General features: G+C 44.2%; 1 pseudogene; it reads left to right on the forward strand.

Moving 5' to 3' along the window:
- Nucleotides 1-12,074, forward strand: part of LOC135570951 (carbohydrate sulfotransferase 15-like) — a 43,414-nt pseudogene that overhangs the window by 10,967 nt on the left and 20,373 nt on the right.

Raw genomic sequence — 12,074 nt, forward strand, 5'->3', positions numbered from 1 at the left:
AAGGGTGTTTTACAGGGTATTTTACAGGGTATTTTACAGGGTGTTTTACAGGGTATTTTACAGGGTATTTTACAGGGTATTTTACAGGGTGTTTTACAGGGTATTTTACAGGGTGTTTTACAGGGTATTTTACAGGGTGTTTTACAGGGTGTTTTACAGGGTATTTTACAGGGTATTTTACAGGGTATTTTACAGGGTGTTTTACAGGGTATTTTACAGGGTGTTTTACAGGGTATTTGACAGGGTGTTTTACAGGGTATTTGACAGGGTGTTTTACAGGGTATTTTACAGGGTATTTGACAGGGTGTTTTACAGGGTGTTTTACAGGGTATTTTCAAGGTATTTTACAGGGTGTTTTACAGGGTATTTTACAGGGTATTTTACAGGGTGTTTTACAGGGTGTTTTACAGGGTGTTTTACAGGGTGTTTTAAAGAGTATTTTAAAGGGTGTTTTACAGGGTATTTTACAGGGTATTTTACAGGGTGTTTTACAGGGTATTTTACAGGGTATTTTACAGGGTATTTTACAGGGTGTTTTACAGGGTATTTTACAGGGTGTTTTACAGGGTATTTTACAGGGTGTTTTACAGGGTGTTTTACAGGGTATTTTACAGGGTATTTTACAGGGTATTTTACAGGGTGTTTTACAGGGTGTTTTACAGGGTATTTTACAGGGTGTTTTACAGGGTATTTGACAGGGTGTTTTACAGGGTATTTGACAGGGTGTTTTACAGGGTGTTTTACAGAGTATTTTACAGGGTATTTGACAGGGTATTTGACAGGGTGTTTTACAGGGTATTTTCAAGGTATTTTACAGGGTGTTTTACAGGGTATTTTACAGGGTGTTTTACAGGGTATTTTCAAGGTATTTTACAGGATATTTTCAAAGTATGGTGCTTCTCTTTTTTAGATGATAATGTTTCAGGGTATTTGTTTTCTTTCCCGCTACAGTAGGCCCCAGTCATCATTACTCAGAGCCGGTTTCTTTCCTGATACAGTAGGCCCCAGTCATCATTACTCAGAGCCGGTTTCTTTCCTGATACAGTAGGCCCCAGTCATCATTACTCAGAGCCGGTTTCTTTCCTGATACAGTAGGCCCCAGTCATCATTACTCAGAGCCGGTTTCTTTCCCGCTACAGTAGGCCCCAGTCATCATTACTCAGAGCCGGTTTCTTTCCTGATACAGTAGGCCCCAGTCATCATTACTCAGAGCCGGTTTCTTTCCTGATACAGTAGGCCCCAGTCATCATTACTCAGAGCCGGTTTCTTTCCTGATACAGTAGGCCCCAGTCATCATTACTCAGAGCCGGTTTCTTTCCCGCTACAGTAGGCCCCAGTCGTCATTACTCAGAGCTCTTCTTAATATAGTATATGTTGTGCATTCAGAAGGTATTCAGACCCCTTCACTTTTTCCACATTTTGTTACGTTACAGCCTTATTCTAAAATGTATTAAATTGTTTTTTCCCTTCATCAATCTACACACAATACCCTATATTGACATCACAATACCCCATAATGACATCACAATACCCCATAATGACATCACAATACCCCATAATGACATCACAATACCCCATATTAACAAAGCAAAAACAGGTTTTTAGACATTTTTGCAAAGTTATTAAAAATAATAAAGTTAAATATCACATTTACATAAGTATTCAGACCCTTTACTCAGTACTTTGTTGAAGCACCTTTGGCAGCGATTACAGCCTTGAGTCTTCTTGGGTATGATGCTACAAACTTGGCACACCTGTATTTGGGGAGTTTCTCCCATTCTTCTCTGCAGATCCTCTCAAGCTCTGTCAGGTTGGATGGGGAGCGTTGCTGCACAGCTATTTTCAGGTCTCTCCAGAGATGTTAGATCGGGTTCAAGTCCGGGCTCTGGCTGGACATTCAGAGACTTGTCCCGAATCCACTCCTGTGTTGTCTTGGCTGTGTGCTTAGGGTCGTTGTCCTGTTGGAAGGTGAACCTTCACCACAGTCTGAGGTTCTGAGTGCTCTGGAGCAGGTTTTCATCAAGGATCTCTCTGTACTTTGCTCCGTTTATCTTTCCCTCGATCCTGACTAATCTCCTTATGTAAATAAGGTATTTAGCTTCTATTTAGCTTTTTTTTTCATAAATTTGCAAACATTTCAAAAAAAAAAATAGTTTTTGCTTTGTCAATATGGGGTATTGTGATGTCATTATGGGGTATTGTGATGTCATTATGGGGTATTGTGATGTCACTGTGGAATATGGTGTGTAGATTAATGAGGAAAACAATTTACAATTTTTTACACTTAAACATGTAGTAATCCTGGCCGAATTGTCGTTCTATGTTCTTTTTTGTTGTTGTTTTTGGCCAGGTATGGTGTCCAATCAGGGACAGCTGTCTATCGTGGTCTCTGACTGGGAACCATACTTAGGTAGCTTTTTCCCACAGTGTTTTTGTGGGTAGTTATTTTCTGTTTTCTGTGTCTTTCTGCACCTGACAGGACTGGCTCTTCGTTCGTTCTCTTTTCAGTTCAAAACAAAGTATAAACAGGTACCACGCTGCACCTTGGTCCTTCCAACAGCCGAACAGCCGAATACCGAATACAGTCGAATACCGAATACTGACCTCCAGGGGCCCTGACCTCCAGGGACCCTGACCTCCAGGGGCCCTGACCTCCAGGGGCCCTGACCTCCAGGGCCCTGGCCTCCAGTAGAATTGCAGGATATTTGCTTTAAAACGTAAATGTTTCTTTCCACCATCAAGAGGGGGGCCATTAAAATGTTTTGCTGTGAGGTGGGGGGCCTCCCCCAAACAAAAATGTTCTTAGGGCCCCCAAACGGCAAGAGCCGACCCTGACCTTACGTTGGGGATGTGGCCAAAGCCACTAAAAACTGACAGAGCAGTCCATTAGTCCTTGAAGCTCTATTGCAGTGTGCCGTGCAGGTGTGTGTGTAGTGTGTGGTGTGTGTGTGTGTCGGTGTGTGTAGTGTGTGTGTGTGTGTGTGTAGTGTGTGTGTCGGTGTGTGTAGTGTGTGTGTAGTGTGTGTGTGTGCGGTGTGTGTGTAGTGGTGTGTGTGTGTGTCGGTGTGTGTAGTGTGTGTGTGTGTTGCTCTGGATAAGAGTATCTGCTGGGGGGCGTGGGTGTATGGGTGTGTGTAGTGTGTGTGTAGTGTGTGTGTGTGTGTGTGTAGTGTGTGTGTCGGTGTGTGTAGTGTGTGTGTCGGTGTGTGTAGTGTGTGTGTAGTGTGTGTGTAGTGTGTGTGGTGTAGTGTGTGTGTCGGTGTGTGTAGTGTGTGTATGGTGTGTGTGTGTGTAGTGTGTGTAGTGTGTAAATTAACGGTGTGTGTAGTGTGTGTAGTGTGTGGTGTGTGTGTAGTGTGTAGTGTGTGTAGTGTGTGTGTGTGTAGTGTGTGTGTGTGTTGCTCTATAAAATTAACCAGGGTGTATGGGTGTGTGTAGTGTATAAATTAACCAGGGTGTATGGTGTGTGTGTGTGGGTGTATAAATTGTCGGTGTGTGTAGTGGTGTGTGTGTCGGTGTGTGTAGTGTGTGTGTCGGTGTGTGTAGTGTGTGGTGTGTGTGTGTGTGTGTGGAGTATAAATTAACCAGGGTGTATGGGTGTGTGTGTGGAGTATAAATTAACCAGGGTGTATGGGTGTGTGTGTGGAGTATAAATTAACCAGGGTGTATGGGTGTGTGTGTGGAGTATAAATTAACCAGCGCTTTCCTGTTGTGATGGTATTGCATCATTAGATATCCTGTCAAATGCTACAGTACAAATCCAACTGTGTGTGTGTGTGTGTGTGTGTGTGTCTGTGTCTGTGTCTGTCTGTGTGTGTGTGTGTCTGTGTGAGTGTGAGTTTGTGAGTGTCTGTGTGTCTGTGTGTCTGTGTGTCTGTGTGTCTGTGTGTCTGTGTGTCTGTGTGTCTGTGTGTCTGTGTGTCTGTGTGTGTGTGTGTGTGTGTGTGTGTGTGTGTCTGTGTCTGTGTGTGTGTGTCTGTGTGTGTGTGTGTGTGCGTGTGTGTGCGTGTGTGTGTGCGTGTCTGTGTCTGTGTCTGTGTGTGTGTATATATATATATATATAGAGGTGGAAGTTATGAACACACACAGATTTAATAACCTGTTGTCTGGGGACGTTGAGGAATGTGTTGAGTTCATCCCTCTGTGTAATACTCTGTGCTGTTCTGCCATGTGCCTCTGTAATGGGAAAAGGCTATCAGCCGCCACAGATGGGACTGTATGGAAGTTGTAGGTGCGTGAAAACAGAACAGGGAGTCATGGTGACAGTTGACCTCAATGAGAAGAAACTGAACTTCAAGACCTCTTCAAAACAGGAAATTAGATTTGCGGCTTTTGGCGAGAGGAATTTAGTGATACTCATCCTCCCCCTCTCTCTCTCTCTCTCTCTCTCTCTCTCTCTCTCTCTCTCTCTCTCTCTCTCTCTCTCTCTCTCTCTCTCTCTCTCTCTCTCTCTCTCTCTCTCTCTCTCTCTCTCTCTCTCTCTCTCTCTCTCTCCCCTCTCTCTCTCTCCCTCCCTCTCTCTCTCTCTCTCCTCTCTCTCTCTCTCTCTCTCTCTCCCTCCCTCTCCTTCTCCCCTCTCTCTCTCTCTACACGATAATGACATTTTACTGTTTGCATCTGGCCCATCTAGTAGACATAGTGCTGCCTCCAGTCTCATGACAATCCCTGCTAACAGGACCGTGTACTGCAACCGAGCATTGTTATTCAGGGACATTGAAGATGAGAAATCCTACAAGTGTTGTGAGGATTTACAATCCAAGGTGTTTATTGTGTAATAGGGTAGTGGTTTATACTGTCGAACCACAAAGTCTCTAATTCTGAGCTCAGCCTCTAATCCTGGGGAAAACTAACTGTAGTGTTATACTGTATGAAAGCCTCTAATCTGAGCTCAGCCTCTAATCCTGGGGAAAACTAACTGTAGTGTTATACTGTATGAAAGCCTCTAATCTGAGCTCAGTCTCTAATCCTGGGGAAAACTAACTGTAGTGTTATACTGTATATATAAAGGACTCTAATCTGAGCTCAGACTCTAATCCTGGGGAAAACTAACTGTAGTGTTATACTGTATGAAAGCCTCTAATCTGAACTCAGCCTCTAATCCTGGGGAAAACTAACTGTAGTGTTATACTGTATGAAAGCCTCTAATCTGAGCTCAGCCTCTAATCCTGGGGAAAACTAACTGTAGTGTTATACTGTATGAAAGCCACTAATCTGAGCTCAGTCTCTAATCCTGGGGAAAACTAACTGTAGTGTTATACTGTATATATAAAGGACTCTAATCTGAGCTCAGACTCTAATCCTGGGGAAAACTAACTGTAGTGTTATACTGTATGAAAGCCTCTAATCTGAGCTCAGCCTCTAATCCTGGGGAAAACTAACTGTAGTGTCATATTGTATATATAAAGGACTCTAATCTGAGCTCAGACTCTAATCCTGGGGAAAACTAACTGTAGTGTTATACTGTATGAAAGCCTCTAATCTGAGCTCAGCCTCTAATCCTGGGGAAAACTAACTGTTGTGTCATATTGTATATATAAAGGACTCTAATCTGAGCTCAGACTCTAATCCTGGGGAAAACTAACTGTAGTGTTATACTGTATATATAAAGGACTCTAATCTGAGCTCAGACTCTAATCCTGGGGAAAACTAACTGTAGTGTTATACTGTATGTATATCTCCCAAATGGAACCCTAGTCTCAATAGGCACTTGTCAAAAGTAGTGCACTACCTAGGGGACAAGGAGTGCACTACCTAGGGGACAAGGAGTACACTACCTAGGGGACAAGGAGTGCACTACCTAGGGGACAAGGAGTACACTACCTAGGGGACAAGGAGTGCACTACCTAGGGGACAAGGAGTACACTACCTAGGGGACAAGGAGTGCACTACCTAGGGGAAAAGGATTCCATTTGGAACACAGCCTAGGTGTATAATCATATCAGTCTGTTGATAACAGTGAAACAGTATGTCACCTGGCCCTGCGGCGCTCAGGCTACAGTCTGGTAATTCTGGTTCACTGTGACTAGAAACAGACTCATGTCCCTGTATAGATCAAGCTGACCCTGTGGGTTTACGTGAAGCACAACATGTCCCTATATAGATCAAGCTGACCCTGTGGGTTTACGTGAAGCACAACATGTAGCTGTATAGATCAAGCTGACCCTGTGGGTTTATGTGAAGGACAACATGTCCCTGTATAGATCAAGCTGACCCTGTGGGTTTATGTGAAGGACAACATGTCCCTGTATAGATCAAGCTGACCCTGTGGGTTTATGTGAAGGACAACATGTCCCTGTATAGACCAAGCTGACCCTGTGGGTTTACGTGAAGCACAACATGTCCCTGTATAGATCAATCTGACCCTGTGGGTTTACGAGAAACAGACTCATGTAGCTGTATAGATCAAGCTGACCCTGTGGGTTTACGTGAAGCACAACATGTCCCTGTATAGATCAAGCTGACCCTGTGGGTTTACGTGAATCATAACATGTAGCTGTATAGACCAAGCTGACCCTGTGGGTTTACGTGAAGCACAACATGTAGCTGTATAGATCAAGCTGACCCTGTGGGTTTACGTGAAGCACAACATGTAGCTGTATAGATCAAGCTGACCCTGTGGGTTTACGTGAAGCACAACATGTCCCTGTATAGATCAATCTGACCCTGTGGGTTTACGTGAAACAGACTCATGTAGCTGTATAGACCAAGCTGACCCTGTGGGTTTACGTGAAGCACAACATGTCCCTGTATAGATCAAGCTGACCCTGTGGGTTTACGTGAAACAGACTCATGTCCCTGTATAGATCAAGCTGACCCTGTGGGTTTACGAGAAACAGACTCATGTCCCTGTATAGATCAAGCTGACCCTGTGGGTTTACGTGAAGCACAACATGTAGTTGTATAGATCAAGCTGACCCTGTGGGTTTACGTGAAGTACAACATGTAGCTGTATAGATCAAGCTGACCCTGTGGGTTTACGTGAAGCACAACATGTAGCTGTATAGATCAAGCTGACCCTGTGGGTTTACGTGAAGCACAACATGTCCCTGTATAGACCAAGCTGACCCTGTGGGTTTACGTGAAGCACAACATGTAGTTGTATAGATCAAGCTGACCCTGTGGGTTTACGTGAAGCACAACATGTAGCTGTATAGATCAAGCTGACCCTGTGGGTTTACGTGAAGCACAACATGTAGTTGTATAGATCAAGCTGACCCTGTGGGTTTACGAGATACAGACTCATGTAGCTGTATAGATTAATCTGACCCTGTGGGTTTACGTGAAGCACAACATGTCAGGTAGTGCTTTGACCTGGACTAAAACTGTAGACAGGCTGAGCGGTTTTAGTATCTATGAAGGACTTGAGAGGAGACATTTCCTAATGTTGCTTTCTCCCTCTATTTTTCTGTTTCTCTCTCTCTCTATCATTCTTTGTCTATCGTTCTCTCTCCGTTCCCTCCCTTCCTCTCTCCCCACATGCCATCTCCCCCTCCCCTCCCTCTCTCCCTTCCCCCTTTCCCCCCTCCCTCCCTCTCCCCCTCCACCCTCCACCTGCCTCCCTCTCTCCTCCCTCCTCCCTCCCTCCCTCTCCTCCCTCCCTCCCTCGCCCCATCCCTCCCTCTCTCCTCCCTCCCTCTCTCCTCCCTCCCTCTCCCATCCTTACCTCTCCCCCCCCTCCCTCCTCCCTCCCTCCCTCCCTCCCTCCCCCCTCTCCTCCCTCTCTCCTCCCTCCTTCCCTCCCTCCTTCCCTCCCTCCCCCTCCCTCCCTCCCCTCTCTCCTCCCTCACTCCCACCCTCCCTCCTCTCCTCCCCCTCTCCCTCCCCAGTGTTATAATGACATATTGAAGGAGGAGGACACTACAGTATTATAATGACAGCCCCTCCCCCCCCTCCCTCCCTCTCTCCTCCCTCACTCCCACCCTCCATCTCTCCTCCCTCCCCTCTCCCTCCCTCCCCCCTCTCCTCCCTCCCTCCCTCCCCCTCCCTCCCTCCCTCTCTCCTCCCTCCCTCCCTCCTCCCTCCCTCCCTCCCTCCCTCCCCCCCTCCTCCCTCTCCTCCCTCCTCCCTCCCTCCCTCCCCCTCCCTCCCTCCCTCCCTCCCTCCCTCCCTCCCTCCCTCCCTCCCTCCCTCCCTCCCTCCCTCCCTCCCTCCTCCTCCTCCCTCCCCCTCTCCCTCCCTCCCTCTCTCCTCCCTCCCTCCAGGTATAATCCGTCTGAGTGAGGGGTTCCATGACCGTTACCCAGTGGAAGACTATTTGGATCTGTTTGACCTGGCAGCCTATCAGATCCAAGACAACCTGATGGGAAACGCCCACTCAGGAGCCCCAGAGCAACACAACATCATCATAGGTAAAACTCCTTTAATATCAACACAACATCTTCATAGGAAACACTACAGTATTATAATGACAGCACATTGGAGGAGGAGGACACTACAGTATTATAATGACAGCACATTGAAGGAGGAGGACACTACAGTATTATAATGACAGCACATTGAAGGAGGAGGACACTACAGTATTATAATGACAGCACATTGGAGGAGGAGGACACTACAGTATTATAATGACAGCACATTGAAGGAGGACACTACAGTATTATAATGACAGCACATTGAAGGAGGAGGACACTACAGTATTATAATGACAGCACATTGAAGGAGGAGGACACTACAGTATTATAATGACAGCACATTGAAGGAGGACACTACAGTATTATAATGACAGCACATTGGAGGAGGAGGACACTACAGTATTATAATGACAGCACATTGAAGGAGGAGGACACTCCAGTATTATAATGACAGCACATTGGAGGAGGAGGACACTACAGTATTATAATGACAGCACATTGAAGGAGGACACTACAGTATTATAATGACAGCACATTGAAGGAGGAGGACACTACAGTATTATAATGACAGCACATTGAAGGAGGACACTACAGTATTATAATGACAGCACATTGAAGGAGGAGGACACTACAGTATTATAATGACAGCACATTGAAGGAGGAGGACACTACAGTATTATAATGACAGCACATTGAAGGAGGAGGACACTACAGTATTATAATGACAGCACATTGAAGGAGGAGGACACTACAGTATTATAATGACAGCACATTGAAGGAGGAGGACACTACAGTATTATAATGACAGCACATTGGAGGAGGAGGACACTACAGTATTATAATGACAGCACATTGAAGGAGGAGGACACTACATTATTATAATGACAGCACATTGGAGGAGGAGGACACTACAGTATTATAATGACAGCACATTGAAGGAGGAGGACACTACAGTATTATAATGACAGCACATTGGAGGAGGAGGACACTACAGTATTATAATGACAGCACATTGAAGGAGGAGGACACTACAGTATTATAATGACATGACAGCACATTGAAGGAGGAGGAGGACACTACAGTATTATAATGACAGCACATTGAAGGAGGAGGACACTACAGTATTATAATGACAGCACATTGAAGGAGGAGGACACTACAGTATTATAATGACAGCACATTGAAGGAGGAGGACACTACAGTATTATAATGACAGCACATTGAAGGAGGACACTACAGTATTATAATGACAGCACATTGAAGGAGGAGGACACTACAGTATTATAATGACAGCACATTGAAGGAGGACACTACAGTATTATAATGACAGCACATTGAAGGAGGAGGACACTACAGTATTATAATGACAGCACATTGAAGGAGGAGGACACTACAGTATTATAATGACAGCACATTGAAGGAGGAGGACACTACAGTATTATAATGACAGCACATTGAAGAAGGAGGACACTACAGTATTATAATGACAGCACATTGAAGGAGGAGGACACTACAGTATTATAATGACAGCACATTGAAGGAGGACACTACAGTATTATAATGACAGCACATTGAAGGAGGACACTACAGTATTATAATGACAGCACATTGAAGGAGGAGGACACTACAGTATTATAATGACAGCACATTGAAGGAGGACACTACAGTATTATAATGACAGCACATTGAAGGAGGACACTACAGTATTATAATGACATTGAAGGAGGAGGACACTACAGTATTATAATGCACAAGGAGGACACTACAGTATTATAATGACAGCACATTGAAGGAGGACACTACAGTATTATAATGACAGCACATTGAAGGAGGAGGACACTACAGTATTATAATGACAGCACATTGAAGGAGGACACTACAGTATTATAATGACAGCACATTGAAGGAGGAGGACACTACAGTATTATAATGACAGCACATTGAAGGAGGAGGACACTACAGTATTATAATGACAGCACATTGAAGGAGGACACTACAGTATTATAATGACAGCACATTGAAGGAGGACACTACAGTATTATAATGACAGCACATTGAAGGAGGAGTATATAATGACAGCACATTGAAGGAGGAGGACACTGACAGCACATTGAAGGAGGAGGACACTACAGTATTATAATGACAGCACATTGAAGGAGGAGGACACTACAGTATTATAATGACAGCACATTGAGGAGGAGGACACTACAGTATTATAATGACAGCACATTGAAGGAGGACACTACAGTATTATAATGACAGCACATTGAAGGAGGAGGACACTACAGTATTATAATGACAGCACATTGAAGGAGGAGGACACTACAGTATTATAATGACAGCACATTGAGGAGGAGGACACTACAGTATTATAATGACAGCACATTGAAGGAGGAGGACACTACAGTATTATAATGACAGCACATTGAAGGAGGACACTACAGTATTATAATGACAGCACATTGGAGGAGGAGGACACTACAGTATTATAATGACAGCACATTGAAGGAGGACACTACAGTATTATAATGACAGCACATTGGAGGAGGAGGACACTACAGTATTATAATGACAGCACAGTATTATAATGAAGGAGGAGGACACTACAGTATTATAATGACAGCACATTGAAGGAGGACACTACAGTATTATAATGACAGCACATTGAAGGAGGAGGACACTACAGTATTATAATGACAGCACAGTATTATTGAAGGAGGACACTACAGTATTATAATGACAGCACATTGAAGGAGGAGGACACTACAGTATTATAATGACAGCACATTGAAGGAGGACACTACAGTATTATAATGACAGCACATTGAAGGAGGAGGACACTACAGTATTATAATGACAGCACATTGGAGGAGGAGGACACTACAGTATTATAATGACAGCACATTGAAGGAGGAGGACACTACAGTATTATAATGACAGCACATTGAAGGAGGAGGACACTACAGTATTATAATGACAGCACATTGAAGGAGGAGGACACTACAGTATTATAATGACAGCACATTGGAGGAGGAGGACACTACAGTATTATAATGACAGCACATTGAAGGAGGACACTACAGTATTATAATGACAGCACATTGAAGGAGGAGGACACTACAGTATTATAATGACAGCACATTGAAGGAGGAGGACACTACAGTATTATAATGACAGCACATTGAAGGAGGAGGACACTACAGTATTATAATGACAGCACATTGAAGGAGGAGGACACTACAGTATTATAATGACAGCACATTGGAGGAGGACACTACAGTATTATAATGACAGCACATTGAAGGAGGAGGACACTACAGTATTATAATGACAGCACATTGAAGGAGGACACTACAGTATTATAATGACAGCACATTGAAGGAGGAGGACACTACAGTATTATAATGACAGCACATTGAAGGAGGAGGACACTACAGTATTATAATGACAGCACATTGAAGGAGGAGGACACTACAGTATTATAATGACAGCACATTGAGGAGGAGTATTATAAGGACACTACAGTATTATAATGACAGCACATTGAAGGAGGAGGACACTACAGTATTATAATGACAGCACATTGAAGAGGAGGACACTGACAGCACAGTATTATAATGACAGCACATTGAAGGAGGAGGACACTACAGTATTATAATGACAGCACATTGAAGGAGGGACACTACAGTATTATAATGACAGCACATTGAAGGAAGGAGGACA

The sequence above is a fragment of the Oncorhynchus nerka genome, unplaced genomic scaffold (assembly GCF_034236695.1).
Source record: "Oncorhynchus nerka isolate Pitt River unplaced genomic scaffold, Oner_Uvic_2.0 unplaced_scaffold_879, whole genome shotgun sequence".
In the NCBI taxonomy this organism is placed as follows: domain Eukaryota; kingdom Metazoa; phylum Chordata; class Actinopteri; order Salmoniformes; family Salmonidae; genus Oncorhynchus; species Oncorhynchus nerka.